The sequence below is a fragment of the Hyperolius riggenbachi genome, chromosome 10 (genome assembly GCF_040937935.1).
Source record: "Hyperolius riggenbachi isolate aHypRig1 chromosome 10, aHypRig1.pri, whole genome shotgun sequence".
NCBI classification, from domain to species: Eukaryota; Metazoa; Chordata; class Amphibia; order Anura; family Hyperoliidae; genus Hyperolius; species Hyperolius riggenbachi.
In genome coordinates, this window is record NC_090655.1 from 101,827,564 (window position 1) to 101,848,322 (window position 20,759).

Sequence of the window (20,759 nt, forward strand, 5' to 3'; positions counted from 1 at the left end):
AACGCATGGATGGTATTATGGCTCAGGGCTCTTTTGATCACTGAAATCAATCTCTGACATCTCTGGTAACTAGTTTGCCCCGATTAAAGGAAAAACTACAAAAAAGGGTGTTCCACATTATTAAGCAGACCACCATTTTCAAGCAATATGAGAAAGAAAAATGATCTCTCTGCTGCCGAAAAGTGTGAAATAGTTGAATGCCTTGGACAAGAGATGAAAACTTTTATATTTCAAAAAACTTAAAGTGTACCTGAGACGAATAGGTATACAAGTTGTATACATACCTGGGGCTTTCTCCAGCCCCTCCGCACTGAATGATCCCACGCCATCTGCCTCCCCCTCCACGTTTTCCCGGTAGAAGCCCTGCAAGTTTGGCCAGTTGGGGGAGGTGCGGCTGTGCATGCCCCTCATCTCACTCCCACAGCTGGGAGCGCTCTGTGCCTGCACAGTAGTACTGCACAGGTGCAGAGCACTCCTGGCTACGGGAGCAAGGCACACGTGCGCAGTGCGCCCTGACTGGCCGAGCTAACCGAATGATTCTACCGGGAATCATGCACATTGCATGCAATAAAGAGTTGCTGAACAGTGAAGCAGTGATTAATTTTGATTTTGTCAATTATGACTTCAGAACGGGAATTCTGATTCTTGAGGTTGTTTGTGCATGTCAAGTGACAGGCAGCTTATTGGGCCAATCAAAGTGCGGGGATAATTTTCCTTAAAAGTGATTGGACTCGCAGGGGCTCAGTGCAGGACAAGTAGAGCTCTCGTCATTGCCAATTAGCAGGCATAAATTCGTAGTGATCGCTATGCTACTCTGATAAGGCACGCTAACTTTAATAACCCACGTTAACTCTGATAAGGAATGTTAACTCTGACACACTATGTTAACATCCTATTTGTTATAGTGAATTAAAGAGACTCCGTAACAAAAATTGCATCCTGTTTTTTATCATCCTACAAGTTCCAAAAGCTATTCTAATGTGTTCTGGCTTACTGCAGCACTTTGTACTATCACAGTCTCTGTAATAAATCAACTTATCTCTCTCTTGTCAGACTTGTCAGGCCTGTGTCTGGAAGGCTGCCAAGTTCTTCAGTGTTGTGGTTCTGCTATGCACTCCCCCCTCAGGGGGGAAAGAAACACACAAATGATCTCTTGAGATTCAAAAGGAAGGCTATATACAGCCTGATTGTGTATGGATGTATTTTCTATGTGTGGACATACTGTACATCAACCTACTTCCTGTTTTGGTGGCCATTTTGTTTGTTTATAAACAAACTTTTTAAAACTGTTTTTAACCACTTTTAATGCGGCGGGGAGCGGCGAAATTGTGACAGAGGGTAATAGGAGATGTCCCCTAACGCACTGGTATGTTTACTTTTGTGCGATTTTAACAATACAGATTCTGTTTAAACCCATAGTGTGGCCCTCATCCTCCCCTGACCTCCATCATATTGAGAACCTTTGGAGCATCCTGAAGCAAAAGATATATGAGGGTGGGAGGCAGTTTACATCCAAACAGCAGCTCTGAGAGACTATTCCGACATCCTGCAAAGACATTCAAGCAGAAACTCTCAAAAAAACTCACAAGTTCAATGGATGCAACAATTCTGAAGCTGCTATCAAATAAGGGGCCCTATGTCAATACATAACTTGACCTGTTAAGATGTTTTTGACTGAAATAGCTTTTGATTATAGTAAATATGACCTCCTAATGCTCCAGATTCAACAAATGACCATTTTCAGATCTTTACAGCCTATGCAATGTTTTAAAACTCTGTAGTAATTTGGAACAGTGCATTTTAAGGTTTTATTTTTTTAATTTTGTAATAAATCCCATTATCACGAGGAGGTCCGTTTAGTAACATTTGAATTATGCTCTAATAGTTGATGACTAAAAGATGATGCAGACTGCCACTTGCATCCACTATTTAGGAAAATCAGAGGAAAATATAATGTGCATAATAATTTGGAAGGTGGTGTATGTCAAACTGCAGCAACCATTACTTGGTAGGGAGGGGGCCTTCAACATAACTTGTCATCAACACCCAATGCCAGGGGCCCCAACCGTCCCGGATTCGGCGGGACTGTCACGGGTTGGGGGAGGGGTCCCGCTGTCACGGGATACCCCCCTTGTGTCCCGGCAGGCAGAGAGAGAAAAAAAAAGATCGAGGCACCAGCCGCGCGGACAGTCGCTGAAGTGTAGTGCGTCGGGGAGCACAGCCGACATCAGTCCTCCCTCCCTCCCTCCCTCTCCATCATGGCCCCCCGTGAGTCCCTATATGAAATGCAGAGAGATCGTGCGCAGGAGTGTTTAGCTTACATTACTGTTCGGTGACCGGCTTCCTACTTCCTGTTTCCCATGACGCGAAACAGGAAGTAGGAAGCCGGTCACCGAACAGTAATGTAAGATAAACACTCCTGCGCACAATCTCTCTGCATTTCATATAGGGACTCACGGGGGGCCATGATGGAGAGGGAGGGAGGGAGGACTGATGTCGGCTGTGCTCCCCGCCGCATTACACTTCATCGGCTGTCCGCGCGGCTCGTGCCTCGATCTTTTTTATCCTCTTCTGCCCACTGGCACCCTCCAATCGACCCCCACAGAGTGCCACGCACCCTCCAATCCCATAGTTCCCAACTGTCCCTTTTTCGGAGCCCTGTCCCTCTGTCCCCTTTTCACCCTCATTTGTCCCTCTTTCTATATAAATATGTATATTAATATGCCAAAAATGTGATTGACTCTAAACTTTATTTCCATCCTTTAAATTGATATATTAATAATTTTAAAATGTTACTATGAAGGAAAATGACCCAGGATAGAAAGGACCACTGTGGTTTGAATTATAAAACAACATATTTTACTTATGAAATCTTTACGGTATGCGTGACTAGGGCGTGGTGGGTCGTGACAAGGGGTGTGACAGGGGCGTGGCTTAAGTGTCCTTTTTTCTCATTTCAAAAAGTTGGGAGGTATGCCCAATGCTGTTATACCATGTTTGCCCAGGAATTTTGCAGTTAGCACACACTTTTAGCCAGCCGCTTACAGTATACAATTAATATCTGCATAATAACAGGAATTGAATAGATTGTTGGCTGAAGTAAGAGAATATCCTTTACTTCATTTTTCTTTCACACATGACTACAGGAGGAGCTTATCTGTATGAGTGGTGAAACTTCTAGGACAGAAAAACTGAGCAAAATGTCAAAATGTTTTAAAGGATTTCCTTGCACCTATTTTACCAGACGCCTCTTTTTAACCAGTTAAGGATGGCGCTAGTTGAAATCTATGGCCTGTTTTGATGCTGTTGTGGCTGCCAGGGCCTAGATTTCAGTTCAACGCTGCCGCGAGTCCTCGCCGCTCTTGTCACTCCCGCTGCAGCTCACTTACTTTGCTGTTTCTATGACGGTATAGTCCTGTGAGCTAGTCAGGAGCCGATTTCATTGGCTCATGACCCTGTCTATCAATGTAAGCAACTCCCACTGGCTTACATTGAGAGAGCAGATCAGGAGCCAATGAAAGCAGCTCCTTACTGGCTCACAGGAACTCTGCCATCATAGAGACGGCAGAATGGTTGGCCTTAAGTTTCTGGTGTGCGGTGTGGACAACGGTTGCAGCGGGTATGTGTATAGATTCGTTGGTATTCTGCCATTTATAGTACCAGGTATCTGGTTCTTAAAGGGAACCTAAACTGAGAGGGTTAGGGATGTTTCCTTTTAAACAATACCAGTTGCTTGGCAGTCCTGCTGATCTCTTTGATTGCAGTAGTGGCTGAATCACACCTGAAACAAGCATGCAGCTAATCTAGTCTGACTTCAGTCAGAGCACCTGCTCTGCATGCTTGTTGAGGGGCTGTGAGTAAAAGTATTAGAGACACAGGATCAGCAGGAGAGTCAGGCAAATGGTATTATTTTCAAAGGAAAATTCCATCTCCTTCTCAGTTTAGGTTCCCTTTAGGGGGCAGAGTCCGCTAGTACTTAAAGGGAACCTGTAGAGAGTAAAATTATTTAAAATAAACACATGACGTAGCTGCAAATTAATATTACATACTAACCTCACCGCCAGTTCCTCCCAGAAGCTCACCATTTTCTTCTTACAATGATCACTTCCAGTTCTGACAATATTTTGTCAGGACTGAAATATACCAGTTATAGATCAGCAACTGTCAGTAACAACTGAATGTGCGAGGTAAAGTCCATATTTTTCTATGGCTCAAGTGGGTGATATTAATGTTTAACAGTGTGCTGACCAGGAAGCTGTTATGGTTTAATAGCCATTTTTTAAAATGGAGGATGGAGAATTCCATTGATCAAAGTGGACAAATGGGATGCAACAGAGAACAAAGAGATTGAGTAGTAGACTACACAGTAAGTATGACCCGTGTATGGTTATTTAGACTTTTTATTTTCAGTTCAGGTTCTCTTTAAGTGGTAATCTACACCTGTGATATGGCCATTGTGCAACTCAACCATCGGGTTCAGGAACCCATAACACTTCCTCAGTTTTGTGAAGCAACAAGACAACCCTTCTTAGCACAATACCCAGGACAACAGGACAAGAGGCAGTCACAAAACAACATACTACTTCAGATAGTACATTCTTCATCTTATCTGTGTACTTAAAACATTATTTGTGATCTAAAAGCTAGAGTTTGAAAGAAGGAGGTATTTGATCACTTTAAACTATGACAGTACAAATACTGGATGATAATATTCTTTACACTCTGCAGGAAGGGTCGGATGTTTGTAATTATTTGTCAGATTATAAGATTACAATTCTCTTAGAATATTAAATTGAACATCCTATTCAGGCTTGCTGCCATGAGACTGAGAAATAGAATCTCTTTAGATGAGTCACTTGCATGCCTGTCTAGCAACATAATAAATAAACATGGCTCAGTTACTACTGCAAGGCAAAACAGGACTTGTTGCTGGATCACAACGGAACACAAAAACTGACAATCCATGGAACCTATGTTATAGGATCTGTTCACACTGTCAGTCCGGAACGGATAGGTTTGATCTATTCCGGTAAGCATAACGCAACTATCTATCCTGCACAATTTTTCCAGACGACCCATACATTTTCCACAGAAGTGTGAGTGGACATTCCGATGTCTGCTCCAAACGGGCCGTTTGTGATCCGGCTCAATATGCACCAAGTCGAAAGTTCAGTACCCACAGGCAGATGGATCGGGGATCTCCGTCGACCAGCGATTGTTTCCCGTTCCATCACGCCAAATCTACAAACACTGTTAGCAGCATCAGAAACAAACAACATTAAAAACGGACATTTGCACGACAGCGGCAAAACTTGCGAAAGTCAATGAGGATCAGAATGATCCCCCACAATTTATTCCAACATGGCGATTGTTTAAAGAGCAACTGCTGTGAAAATAATGTAATAAAAAAAAGTGCTTCATTTTTACAATCATTCTGTATAAATTATTTAGTCAGTGTTTGCCCATTGTAAAATCTTTAAAAATCCCTGATTTACATTCTGACATTTACTACATGGTACTGTTGGCAGATGATGTAGCTGCTGTATGTTTTTTTGGCAGTTGGAAACAACTGTAAACAGCTATTTCCCACAATGCAACAAGATTCACAGACAGGAAACTTCCAAGAGAACGTACTCAGAATTTCTTTGTGGGATGGGGTTTCACCACAATATCAGCCATACAGCGTCTCCTGATGGTCTGTTTGTGAAAAGGAATACATTTCTCATGTAAAAGGGGGTATCAGCTACTGATTGGGATAAAGTTCAATTCCTGGTCAGAGTTTCTCTTTAAAACCGAACGATCGCCGTGTTTGGCGTGCATCCTGAAACATCGTTTAATGAATTTTCACTAAACGATGTTGCGTGATCATGGAAAAAACATTTGTCGCAAAAAAAAACACACAGAAGAATAGCATTGCGTGTATAAGCCTTTACACAGGACTTCATTTTGCTATAGTAAGGCCCCTTTTACAGTTATAATGGAAAGAAAACTGATTTTCAAAGTAATGCCCATGTTTTACTATGGCACAGTTCCCACTATACGCGTTTTAACGGAAAGCTTTTTCACAATGCACTGCTATGGAAAAACGTGTACCAACTGTGAGGAATAGCGAGGCCGCCGCCGCGCAGGGTAGCATGGCGGCGGCCTCCGCTTCCCAGCCGGCGGCTTCCGACTCGCTTACGGAGCCGCCGGCACAGAGCAGGGCAGTCGCCGCCGCGCCTGGCGAGATGGCCGCGGACCCCGCAATCCAGCCGGCGGACTTCCGTCCGTGAGTGTGCGCTGACCGGGGACCTGGCCTCACTGATGTGCAGAGGCAGAGGGTCATGCGCACGCGCGCGAGCCGGCAGGACATTTACCTTCTCCGCAGAAGGATCAGCTGATCCGGTGATCAGCTGACCTCAGCCAACCAATCACAGGCTGACTTTGGTTCCAGCCCCCTGGGCGGGCTGGTGGAACAGGGCTTCTGCATTTAAGCCCATAGATGTCATTTGCTCACTGTCTGCTGTCGTGAATACATTCTGTGTTAGCGCTCAGACCTTAGTGCAGTTCCCTGGTGTTGATACTAAGGATTTCACACCTTAGCCTAGGAATATTGTTGTATATTGATCTGTGTTTTGACTCTTGCTATCCCTGACTACTCTACCTCTTGCTGATCTTGTACCTTTGCCTATCTGATCCTTGTTGCCGACCTCTGCCTGTTTACCGATTACTCTTCTGCCTTCCGCTCCTGTACTGCCGCCATCATCTCTGTTGCCGAACCCTTGCCTGTCTGACCTTTCTCCCTTCAGTGGAACGTCTCCCACTGGAGGGTTATCTCTGAGGCTTGCCTCTCCGAGACGCCTGCCCCAAGCAGACGATTACTGCTGGGGGTCGAGATTCCTCACTCTGCCTGGTTAGAGGATCTCACTCACGGGGTTCCCATTCAGAGGTAACCACACATCTGAGGAATTGCCGTGTGGTGGACATTTCCACACCGTCCTATATTTTACTGTCTTTATTGTGTTCTTTGCTGGTGTCCAGAGGTTAGCATTATATCGGATTATTGGTGATACTGCAGATCAGCAATAATCGGGTATACATCTGCATTCTTGGTGATACTACAGATCGCCAATAATCAGATTCTCTCTACGTGCTGACACCGATCATGACAGAACAGCAGACCATTGGTATGGAAGCACTACGCAGTCAGATCGAGACTCTAACCACTTCGCTTAATAACCTCATCGAGGTGGTTAATACACAACAGACTCAGATCAACCAGTTGGCTGGGTCTGTACGGGTCTTGCAGACGACTGTGGCCACAGTGCAATCCCCTCCGGTCACAGATCTCCGCATGTCAGTGCCCGAAAAGTTTTCAGGGCAAAGATCTGACTTCCAGAATTTTCGTAACCGGGTTTTGTCTTATTTTGAGTTACGACCTACCCAGTCAGGTTCTGAGCAGCAAAGGGTGACTTTTATTAAGACCTTATTGTCCGGGTATTCGCAAACCTGGGCATATGGTCTTCCACCCGAGGATACGGCTCTCACGTCAGTTGAGGAATTTTTCAAATCAATGGCTATAATTTATGACGATCCGGATGCCTCGATCACTGCTGAGAGGAAGCTCAAGACTCTCAGGCAGGATCGAGACACGGTCGAGGTTTACGCGGCAGAGTTCAGAAAGTGGGCTGTGTCATCTAGGTGGGGGTCTTACGCCTTGTTAGACTGTTTTCTGTCAGGCCTATCAGACGCAGTATCTGAATTAATGTTGGGACACCCAGAGCCCAAGTCCGTGGATGACGCCATTTCTTTGGCGATACGGGCGGACCGTAGATTGCGCTATCAGCGCCAATCGAGAGGCAGGAATGCAGTGAGAGTTTTTTCTCATGCGTCCTCATTACCTTATCCCGCTACCGACGAACCGATGCAAATCGGACATTCTCGGTTGACTCGAGCCGAGAAAGAGTGTAGAAGGGCAGAGAACCTTTGTTTATATTGTGCAGAGCAGGGTCATATTGCTCAAAATTGCCCCAGGAAGTCGGGAAACGCTGCTGTCTAGGTGTAGTTAGAGGTAATACCCTAGACGCACAGAACTTACCTCTAAGTCAGAATAATCGGTAACTTCTCCCATGTTCCATTTCCTGGGGGAATTTTTCTGTTGATACTGAAGCTTTTGTGGACTCTGGGTCCGCAACCAATTTTATAGATTACGAGTTTGTGAAAGGACTGGGGGTTCACTTACAGCCCTTAGACCGATAAATAGTCGTCACCGCAGTAGATGACTCTCCTCTACAGTGTAGATCACCTCTCTCTCAGACCCCTAGGTTGTCATGTACTATAGGGGTTCTACATAAGGAGAGTCTACAGTTTCTTGTTTTGCGCATGGCAACCTCCACCGTTATTCTTGGCATGCCCTGGTTACAGTTCCATTCCCCACAGATAGATTGGGCCTCTGGTCAGTTACTCAGCTGGTCACCTTATTGACAGACCCATTGTTTGGGAAGGATTGCCATGTGTGCTGCCAAGGTAGAGGTCAAGGGGATACCCGCACAGTACGCTGAGTTTGCGGATGTGTTTTGTCCTAAATCCGCTGATACACTCCCACCACATCGGAGTTTCGACTGTCCTATCGACCTAAGATCTGGTTGTATGCCTCCTAGGGGTCATCTTTATAATCTTTCCGGTCCGGAGAAACAGGCAATGCGAGAGTACATTACGGAGAACCTGGCAAAGGGGTTCATCCGCCCTTCTCGGTCACCGGCTGTGGCGGGGTTTTTTTTCGTTAAAAAGAAAGATGGTGGTCTTAGACCCTGTATTGACTACCGAGGTCTAAACAAGATCACCATCAAAAATCGCTATCCATTACCTCTGATAGACGATCTCTTTGGCCAGATTACCAATTCCACTATTTTTTCAAAATTGGACCTACGTGGGGCATACAACCTGGTGCGCATTAGGGCTGGTGACGAATGGAAGACGGCCTTCAATACGCCCGACGGGCATTACGAGTATCTGGTTATGCCCTTTGGGTTGTGTAACGCCCCGGCCGTCTTCCAGGACTTGATTAACGAGGTCTTCAGGGAGGTGTTGGGGAAGTTTGTCGTGGTATATCTTGACGACATATTGATTTTTTCTCCAAACCTCGTGGAACATCGCAAGCATGTCAAATATGTGTTGAAGAGGTTAAGACAAAACCTACTGTATGCAAAACTAGAGAAATGCCTTTTTGAGGTCACTCAAATCCCTTTTCTGGGATACATCATCCCAATGTCAGGGCTCTCTATGGACCCAGAAAAGGTTTCGGCTGTTTTAGAGTGGCCGCAACCGGTGGGTTTAAAGGCACTTCAGAGATTTCTCGGTTTTGCTAACTACTACCGGAGATTTATTAAGGGGTTTTCTTCGGTAGTAGCCCCTCTGACTAGTCTAACCAAGAAAGGGGCTGACCCTTATCAAAGGTCATCGGAGGCCCAGGCCGCATTCAATACCCTGAAGAAACATCGCTCTTCCCTTCATAGTAGAGGTAGATGCCTCAGAGATCGGGGTGGGGGCTGTGCTGTCTCAGCGCTCGGGTCTGCAGGGCAAGACACATCCTTGTGCCTATTTCTCACGCAGGTTTTCTCCAGCTGAGAGAAACTACGATGTGGGCAATAGGGAACTGTTGGCCGTCAAGTTAGCCTTCCAGGAATGGCGCCATTGGCTGGAGGGCGCAGAACACACCCTTACTGTATATACTGACCATAAGAACCTGGAGTACATTGAAGGGGCTAAGAGGCTCATTCCTCGTCATGCCCGCTGGTCCCTATTTTTCTCGCGTTTTAGATTTGTTATCACGTACACTCCAGGTTCCAAGAACATTAAAGCGGACGCTCTCTCCAGATGTTTTGAACCAGAGACAGCTCAGCCCGCACTCCCCGAGAGCATTGTACCACACAAGGTGGTGCTGGCAGCCACTGAAACCTGGGAGGACTGGGCAGTCACACTGGCGCCTCACCAGCTAGATACCCCAGAAGGGAAACCGGAAGGGGTTCTCTTTGTTCCACTCCCGTTCTGTTTGCAAATCATGCAGCTATTCCATGCCCATAAGAACACAGGTCACCCAGGGGTCACCTGCACTCTAGATCTACTCACAAGGTGTGTGTGGTGGCCTTCATTGGCATCTGATTTCAGGGAATTTGTCAGAGAGTGTGTGGTGTGTGCCAGGAGTAAACCGTCTCGCCAGGCTTCAGTAGGTACCTTACAACCCTTGCTAGTACCAAGCGAACCATGGACCCATCTGTCCATGGACTTCATTGGCGAGCTTCCCAAGTCGGAAGGTATGACTGTGATATGGGTGATCGTGGACAGGTTCAGCAAGATGGCCCACTTTGTTCCTCTTAAAGGATTTCCATCAGCTCAAGACTTAGCCGACCTCTTCATACAGCACGTCTTCCGATTACATGGGATTCCGGATGATGTGGTGTAGGATAGAGGAGTCCAATTTGTATCAAAATTTTGGAGGGCTTTTTGCCATAATTTGGGTATGAACCTGTCCTTCTCGTCTGGGTATCACCCACAGACCAACGGGCAGACCGAAAGGGTTAATCAATCACTGGAACAATTCCTGAGGTGCTATGTGGCAGATGCACAAACGGAGTGGGTTAAATTTTTACCCTTTGCTGAGTTTGCACACAACAACCTGAAAAGCGCTTCAACAGGTTTGTCCCCTTTTCAGGTGGCATCAGGGAGGTCTCCTAAATTTTCCCCATTGCCGGTGTGTTCCTCTCCCTTCCCAGCCCTGGAAGATTGGCAGAAGGTTTTAAAGAAACTTTGGGGACAAGTAAAGGAGAATTTGGGAGTAGCCTTCCAGAATCAGAAGAAACAGGCTGACAAGAAATGGTCTGTTGAGTGGCACTTTTCTCCTGGAGACATGGTGTGGGTGTCAACTAGACATTTGGCACTCAGACAACCATCCACCAAGTTGGGGCCCAAGTTCATAGGGCCTTATGCGGTAGCCAAAAAGATCAATGAGGTCTCGTATGTGATTGATCTCCCAGCCAGCATGAGAGGTGGGAGATCATTCCATGTTTCCTTGTTGAAACTAGCAGTGTATGTGGATTCCTCCCCCCCCCCCCCGGTGGTAGTGGAGGGCCAGACACAGTACGAGGTTGGGAAAATTTTGGATTCCCGGCTGGTACAGAATTCCGTACAGTATCTGGTCCATTGGAAAGGGTATGGGGTGGAGGACAGATCTTGGGTACCAGAGAGTCGCATGCACGCTGAGAAATTAAAAAAGAGGTTCCATCAGTTACATCCTGAGAAGCCAGGTAGGAAGTGTCCGGAGTCCACTCCTCAAGGGGGGGTACTGTGAGGAATAGCGAGGCTGCCGCCACGCAGGGCAGCATGGCGGCGGCCTCCGCTTCCCAGCTGGCGGCTTCCGACTCGCATACGGAGCCGCTGGCACAGAGCAGGGCAGTCGCCGCCGCACCTGGCGATATGGCGGCGGACCCCGCAATCCAGCCGGCGGACTTCCGTCCGCGAGCGTGCGCTGACCGGGGACATGGCCTCACTGATGTGCAGAGGCAGAGGGTCATGCGCACACGCGCGAAGCGACAGGACATTTACCTTCTCCGCAGAAGGGTCAGCTGATCCGGTGATCAGCTGACCTCAGCCAACCAATCACAGGCTGACTTTGGTTCCAGCCCCCTGGGCGGGCTGGTGGAACAGGGCTTCTGCATTTAAGCCCATAGATGTAATTTGCTCACTGTCTGCTGTCGTGAATACATTCTGCGTTAGCGCTCAGACCTTAGTGCAGTTCCCTGGTGTTGATACTAAGGATTTCACACCTTACCTGTTTTGACTCTTGCTATCCCTGACTACTCTACCTCTTGCTGATCTTGTACCTTTGCCTATCTGATCCTTGTTGCCGACCTCTGCCTGTTTACCGATTACTCTTCTGCCTTCCGTTCCTGTAGTGCCGCCGACATCTCTGTTGCCGAACCCTTGCCTGTCTGACCTTTCTCCCTTCAGTGGAACGTCTCCCACTGGAGGGTTATCTCTGAGGCTTGCCTCTCCGAGACGCCTGCCCCAAGCAGACGATTACTGCTGGGGGTCGAGATTCCTCACTCTGCCTGGTTAGAGGATCTCACTCACTGGGTTCCCATTCAGAGGTAACCACACCTCTGAGGAATTGCCGTGTGGTGGACATTTCCACACTGTCTGATATTTTACTGTCTTTATTGTGTTCTTTGCTGGTGTTCAAAGTTAGCATTATATCGGATTATCGGTGATACTGCAGATCACCAATAATCGGGTATACTGTACATCTGCATTCTTGGTGATACTGCAGATCGCCAATAATCAGATTCTCTCTACGTGCTGACACCGATCATGACACCAACGCACACTAATACATACCAACGCATTAAGTGTAAAAGGACCCTAATCTAGAGTGGGGGTCACTGGAAACAGGCCCTAATAGTTTATTCTTATGTTTTCAAAGTACTTCACCCCAACCCTATCTTCATCAGCAGCCTTTATGGCAGTCTGGTGATCTTTATGGCCTATGTTGAATTGGTCCCTATGTACCTAAATTGCACCATTAATGAAGACAAGTACATTGATTTTCAGTAGAAGTGTACTTTATTTTGTTAGCAAGCATTTAAATCGGAACTGAAGTAAAGTAAAAAAAATAAGAGTTTCACTTACCTGGGGCTTCTGCCAGCCCCCTGCTGCCGACTTGTGCCTGCGATCCCCCGCCTCCGGTCCCCCGCCATGACTCAGTTTCACTTTGCGCAGTTCGATTGTACTGTGCTTGCGCCGCGCATCCTCATAGTAGAGATTTTCTCGTACTGGCTCTCCTGGCTATGGGAATGCGTATGAGAATATGCGTGGCCAGGGTGCAGTGGAGGTCGACTTAGACGTTAGCTTCCATTGTGTGAAGAAAAGTGAGCCGCAGCGGAGTAACAGAGGATCGGGCCAGGACGGCTTGGGCACAGGTTGTCTGCAGGGGGCTGGCAGAAGCCCCAGGTAAGTGAAACTCTTATTTTGTTACTTTATTTAAGTTTCGCTTGTCATATCACTTATTCAAGATTAAGGAAATCCTGACTGCATTACCTGTCAGGTTAACCCTGAGATGCAATCACAATTGTAAAATGAATACTGGCACTACATCTCAGGGTTGTTCTGGCAAGTGCCTGCATCAAAAACCTCCAGTCTTCTGAAACAGTAAGTAGAGAGTCTCTGTCAGTAGCTCGCAGGGTCATATGGGGTCATGTCCTTACAAACCAATTACAGGTTAAAGGTGCTTACACACGCAATACAGAAGCCAACGACGGGTCCGTCGGACCCTCCCGCTGGGCGGACTTTTAGCAGACTAGTGCGTGTGTACGCACTGTCGGCGGACTGATAAAGCTGTTCCGCTCAGCGGATCGTTCACACAGCCTTATCAGTCCGCCGACAGTGCGTACACACGCACTACAGTCTGCTGAAAGTCCGCCCAGCGGGAGGGTCTAACGGACCCGTCGTTGGCTTCTGTAGTGCGTTTGTATGCACCTTAACTCTGCTAATAGTCCTTTGTGTTGTCAGTCTGTAAAGCAATTAAAGATTTGATAATCCCTTGTCATAAACAACTTTCAGTGAAAGGTCATCTCATAACAATAAAGCCAAAGTTGAGGTGCAGTTGTGTGAATATGCATTTTTTTCCCCAATTGATAGATTATTTTTTAAAATTAATTACGCATTGCTCTGTCAGCTAAAGCTATACCTCCCTGCTGACTGACAGCCTAGCTTCAGGCTAGGTTCACTATAGTCAGTTGCATAACACTCGCATTATAATGAGTGTGAACTGCAAAGCAGACTGCACATAGATTTCAATACAAAGCAACATTTTAAAGTGTGAATTATACATCTGACCACTGTGAATCCTATAGGCAAACGCAGGGGGGATTACAGCTGCCCAGAATCCCCCCTAAGACCAGGGCCGGTGCACTGTCTGGGGACAGGCACAAGTTGAGACACCAGAATATCTGCAGGTATCCTGAAGCTCACAGCTCAGCCCCCTTTCTTTCCTGGCTACAGTTTAGTATAATGGAGCAGCAGCGTGTGTACAGAGCATGGAGCAGCAGTGTGTGTACAGAGCATGGAGCAGCAGTGTGTGTACAGAGCATGGAGCAGCAGCGTGTGTACAGAGCATGGAGCAGCAGTGTGTGTACAGAGCATGAAGAAGCAACGTGTGTACAGAGCATGGAGCAGCACCATGCGTGCAGAGCATGGAGTAGCAGCATATGTACAGAGCATGGAGCAGCAGCGGGTGTACAGAACAGCAACAGAGCAGAGCATGGAACAGCAGCTCAGGAGAACTTAACTGAGTCAGGTATGAGCACAGCCCTGTGCCCTGCTGTCTGAATGCTTCACTTTACCCTTCATTAATAGCAATGTCGGGTGTCCTCATTATTATCTGTATCCAAACTGCCCCTGATTGATCCCGTTGCTGATCAGGAGCAGATTGGACAATTGTTTTTTTTCTCTTGTCAGGCTACCTGTGTTTTAACTAGGTATGCACCTTGGGGATTAGGTGATATTTTGCCATCTGTTTATGGGTCCCCTGAGGAAGGGGTTTTAGGCAAAAAAAACCCTGTAAGGATATACCTGTAATCTGCTGTTGATTTTAAATGTAACCAACTCCACTATACATGTTATTACTATATGTACTATTAGTGTCACCCCTCAAGTTTAAGCAGCCTTAGGGGCGCCTGTACACATGTTAGAATCTTGGTCAAAACCGCACGGAAGTGCTGCCTTGGTCAATTTTCATCTAGCGCTAGTACAAGGTTTAACTTATTCCTCTTGATTACTACTATATGACATTGTAAGTTAAAGTGGATCCGAGATGAACTTTTACTCCTTGCATAATTGTGTTCCTTACATATAGTTTATAGGGCATTCCTCAAGCCAAATACTTGTTTTGTTTTGTTTTAATACCCTAATTCCCTATAAACTAAATAAGCCACACCCACAGCTTCTCCAGAGTGCCTTGGCGCTTGCAAGGGATTGTGGGATTTCAGTCTGGGCAGGTGAAAAAGGTGTTACTAGCTATAGATTTCAGAGGCAGAGTTTTCACAATCTGAGAGCTGCAGTGCAGATACAGATCAGTTGCCTTTGTAATGGAGGAGATAAGAGTGGAGTTTTCACAGAATATGCAGATTAGCATGCCTAGATACAGATAAGCTTGCCTGTGTGTGTAATTGTGTAATAGTGACAAGCAGAAAACATGTCTGCTCCCATTGTATCACAGGAAAAAATATTAATATACTGTTGAAGCTGTTTGAAGATAGATTTGCTGTGTAAACTATCTAAACTTTAGATAAGATATAGTTACATAGTTACATAGTTATTTTGGTTGAAAAAAGACATACGTCCATCGAGTTCAACCAGTATAAAGTACAACACCAGCCTGCTCCCTCACATATCCCTGTTGATCCAGAGGAAGGTGAAAAAACCCTTACAAGGCATGGTCCAATTAGCCCCTAAAGGGAAAAATTCCTTCCCGACTCCAGATGGCAATCAGATAAAATCCCTGGATCAACATCATTAGGCATTACCTAGTAATTGTAGCCATGGATGTCTTTCAACGCAAGGAAAGCATCTAAGCCCCCTTTAAATGCAGGTATAGAGTTTGCCATAACGACTTCCTGTGGCAATGCATTCCACATCTTAATCACTCTTACTGTAAAGAACCCTTTCCTAAATAAATGGTTAAAACGTTTTTCCTCCATGCGCAGATCATGTCCTCTAGTCCTTTGAGAAGGCCTAGGGACAAAAAGCTCATCCGCCAAGGTATTATATTGCCCTCTGATGTATTTATACATGTTAATTAGATCCCCTCTAAGGCGTCTTTTCTCTAGACTAAATAAACCCAGTTTATCTAACCTTTCTCGCTAAGTGAGACCTTCCATCCCACGCATCAATTTTGTTGCTCGTCTCTGCACCTGCTCTAAAACTGCAATATCTTTTTTGTAATGTGGTGCCCAGAACTGAATTCCATATTCCAGATGTGGCCTTACTAAAGAGTTAAACAGGGGCAATATTATGCTAGCATCTCGAGTTTTTATTTCCCTTTTAATGCATCCCAAAATTTTGTTAGCTTTAGCTGCAGCTGCTTGGCATTGAGTACGATTATTTAACTTGTTGTCAATGAGTACTCCTAAGTCCTTCTCCAAGTTTGATGTCCCCAACTGTATCCCATTTATTTTGTATGGTGCTAGACCATTAGTACGTCCAAAATGCATGACCTTACATTTGTCAACATTGAATTTCATCTGCCATGTATGTGCCCATATAGCCATCCTATCCAGATCCTGTTGCAATATGACACTATCTTCCTGAGAGTTGATGATTCTGCACAATTTTGTATCATCTGCAAAAATAGCAACATTGCTCACTACTGCATCTACTAGGTCATTAATAAATGAATTGAAGAGCACTGGACCCAGAACAGACCCCTGTGGGACCCCACTTTTAACAGTCTCCCATTTTGAGTACGATCCATTGACCACAACTCTTTGTTTTCTGTCCATTAGCCAGTTCCCTATCCATGAACACAGACTCTTCCCCAGTCCTTGCATCCTCAACTTTTGCAAGTCACTTGTTATATTTAGTTTTTCATCTCGGATCCGCTTTAACATAGAAATAGCTCTTATGCCCCTGATAAAGGGTATTTTGTAAACTGTGTATTACTACTTGTGTTTGAGTCTTGTGAGCTTTTTATTTAAGTTATAATAAATGTAAGTTTTTAATACTTATTTGGTTGTCAACTATACTGGGTTCACATCATTTTTGTTTATTTACTTTTCTGATCAGTGTATTATACTAAATGTGCCAAGATCACATAAAGCCTACAGCAAAGCAAAAAAAGGGCCACAATTACATAAATGGTGTATTATTTTGTCATGAACAACACTGGGAGATACCTGTACTGACAGTAAATTTTCACCTGAAACAATCACAGGCAATCATCTTAAACAATGAAAATGTAATGTCTGTATGTCAAAGTTTTGACTAAGGATTTGAACAGCTGTGACCAGTATTAAATTAAATAGGCAAAAAAGTAGTCCTTGCGCTATCAACTCCAGGAAGCCTTGACCAATCAAATCCAACGAGTGTCTACTCCACACCAGGCAAACACAGTTTATGCTGCTCCAAATCAGGGAGTGTACAAAAAGTATCTAAAAAAAGAAGGAGTGCTCTAAGTGCGTTACCAAAGATGAGACTTTCATTGCGCTTAAAAGTGATTACTTACAGAATGGAAGAATAAAAAAGCTTATCAGCGGTTGGGCTACCCGCTACACCCCTCGGCGGCAAGGCTGCACGCGCTGTGGCCAGCAGCAGCGTGTCCGATGGACCTGGAAGCTCGTCTTGCGAGGCGGTGGGCGGGGCCTAGTGTCGTGGTGCGTGTGACGTCATGACGCGTTTTGGCACTCTGCGCCTTCATCAGATGACGTCACCCGCACAGAGAGGCGGATTTATATCCGCATAGATGCCGTAGTTATGGCAACAAGTGGGGAGAATAAAACAAACTTTATTGTTCACACGCACGGTGCGCAAGCTAATCAGCTTGCTATGCCGCTCGGGGAAACACTGCTAGAAAATTCAAGCTGGCTCACAGCGCGTACCCCTGCAATACTTTAAAATTATTACAGTAATGCAATTATAACAATAGTTTAAAATAACAATGATGAGAGTATATAACAACCTATTATAAATAAAAAGCACATAATGTACATAAATTAATTATTTAAGAAATATTTTTTCCTTCTAAGCACATGGCTTGCCAAACCTTATCATCATTATAAATAAACCATGAATCATAATAATTGGCAACCCTCCTGCATATCATAATGGATAAATGATGAATTAAAAATGGATGGGCCTAGATCCTATAACTGGGTATGGGTATGTGGGACGGGGAAAGAAAGGGGGTGGGGGGGAGGGTGGAAGGGAGGGTGGGGTCGAGGGAAGGGGGGAAGGGGATTGGAAAAAGGAAAATAAAACAAAGGACCTAAGATCCAAAATTGTAATTACACAATAAACAATAAAAAGTTGTAAGTATATATATATATATATATATATATATATATATATATATATATATATATATATATATATATATATATATAAAAAAAGAACCCACATGCACTAAGATCTACCATTGGGCTGATGGAAAAAACTACATACAGACATAGGATCACATTGCTCGACCGTTTTAGATTGAATAAACAGCATTGACCAGAGATACATAAAAAACTATAATAAATAAGACCAATTCCTACTATGGACAATGTCTATCTCATAGGTACTCACCACCCTCATCTAGTGTCAGAAACTGCTAGGAATTATAGTGGAAGCTGTGGAGAGAGATGGAAGCAACCGGTTTTAATAAGGAATACAAATATTCGTGGGCTAAAAAACTCATGGGCTATAAAAAATCTCTAAATGATGGAAATATGCATACAGCGCTGCGTAATATGTTGGCGCTTTATAAATACAATAAATAATAATAATACATCTTACATGTAAGTACAAATTTCTAACCCTTCATTGAGACCATTTGGGCTCAAAGAATTCATTTTAAAAATCCAGTACGTCTCTCTCTCACAGAGCCTCTTATATTTCTCACCTCTTGGAGACTCTTGGAAATCATTTCAAGGCCTAAAATACAAAGGGAATCAACACTATTGGAGTGGCATTCTTTAAAGTGACACAGAACACTATGTTTTTCACTTCCATCTAATATAAATCTCTTGTGTTCTCCAAATCTTTGTCTAAGTGGGCGTGTAGTACGTCTCACATAATATTTTGGGCAATCACAGGACAAAAGGTATATCACATGATCGCTGCCACATGTGATGAATTGTTTGATTATGACCTTTTGTTGTCGTCCATCTACTACTTCTTTAACTCTGTGTTTAATAAATGGGCAGCAACCACACCTTTTTACATGACATTTATAATTGCCTGTGATAGCAGGAAACATAGTTTTAGGTGCTTCAAATGTTTTCTTAACGTTACTCGGGGCTATGATGTTTTTTATAGATCTGGCTTTTTTAAAAATTACACTCGGCTTTTCAGGAAGTATGTCCCTCAACAATGGATCTTGTTGTAATATAGGCCAATTTTGGGTTATTATCTTTTTGATTTTTCTGGACTCTTCAGTGTAAGGGGTAATGAAAGAAAAATCAGATCTCATGGAGGCCTTTGTGGAATGAATTTTAGGTTTATATGGTGTAACACTGAATTCCTCCAGTGTAGCCTGGAGGAAATCTGCCCTATACCCCTTTTCCAAAAATTTCTTGGACAATATTTCACCTTGTTTGTAATAATCCTCATCCAATGTACAATTACGTCTTAGCCTACGAAATTGGCTTCTAGGAATATTTTCTATCCACTTTGCATTATGGCAACTAGATGCATGTAAATATGAATTGCCTGCTATAGGCTTAAAATGTGTTCTAGAGCTAATCTCGCCACTACTGTTAAAATACAATTCCAAATCTAAAAAAATTAGACCTTGATCAGAAAGCACATGTGTAAATGCCAGGCCAAACGCATTATTATTACAATATTTTACAAAATCTTCTAATAATTCACGATCACCTTCCCAAATTATGATGATGTCGTCAATGTATCTACTGTAAAATATCAAATTCCTAGCAAATGGATTATCTGCCCATATGTGTTGGCTTTCCCAGTATGCCATATACAGATTGGCAAAACTGGGTGCAAATCCCGCCCCCATTGAGGTACCGCAGGTTTGCAGGTATAGTTTATTCATGAAATTAAAATAATTGTGAGACAGGGCGAACTGTAACAGCTCCACAAGAAATTGGGCTTGTACAAATGGTAATGAACCATCTTGTATAAGAAAATATTGAACTGCCTCTAGACCTTTTTCATGTGGGATACACGTATACAGAGATGTAACATCTAAGGAGACCCATAAATAGTTTTGTTCCCACCTGTATTTTTTTAAAATATCTAACAAATGGGATGAATCGCATATATAGGCCTGTGTGGCCAAAACTAAAGGCTGAAGGAAATGATCTACATATGCAGAAATGTTTGCAACCAAACCCTCCATCCCTGCAACAATGGGCCTCCCCGGTGGATTGGCGGCATCTTTATGAATTTTGGGGATGTGATAAAAATAGGGGATGGAGGGGTAGGGTACCACAAGAAACGTTTTCTCAGATTCGTTAATAACTTCACCATCAAATGCCCTGTCGACCAAGGATTATTTATAATGATGATAAGGTTTGGCAAGCCATGTGCTTAGAAGGAAAAATTATTTCTTAAATAATTAATGTATGTACATTATGTGCTTTTTATTTATAATAGGTTGTTATATACTCTCATCATTGTTATTTTAAACTATTGTTATAATTGTTATTGTTATTGTTATAATTGCATTACTGTAATATTTTAAAGTATTGCAGGGGTATGTGAGCCAGCTTGAATTTTCTAACAGTGTATCCCCGAGCGGCATAGCAAGCTGATTAGCTTGCGCACCGTGCGTGTGAACAATAAAGTTTGTTTTATTCTCCCCACTTGTTGCCATAACTACGGCATCTATGCGGATATAAATCCGCCTCTCTGTGCGGGTGACGTCATCTGATGAAGGCGCAGAGCGCCGAAACGCGTCATGACGTCACACGCACCACGACACTAGGCCCCGCCCACCGCCTCACAAGACGAGCTTTCAGGTCCATCGGACACGCTGCTGCTGGCCACAGCGCGTGCAGGCTTGC

General features: G+C 44.4%; 1 protein-coding gene across 1 annotated transcript in view; it reads left to right on the plus strand.

The window, feature by feature from the left end:
* The first annotated feature begins 3,578 nt into the window (after window positions 1–3,578).
* The window catches only part of C10H10orf95 (chromosome 10 C10orf95 homolog), a 47,731-nt gene continuing 30,550 nt past the window's right edge, over window positions 3,579–20,759 (plus strand). The window contains exon 1 of the mRNA XM_068258978.1: window positions 3,579–3,619. The gene's annotated coding sequence lies outside the window, so the exon portion shown is untranslated. The remainder of the gene's footprint in view (window positions 3,620–20,759) is intronic.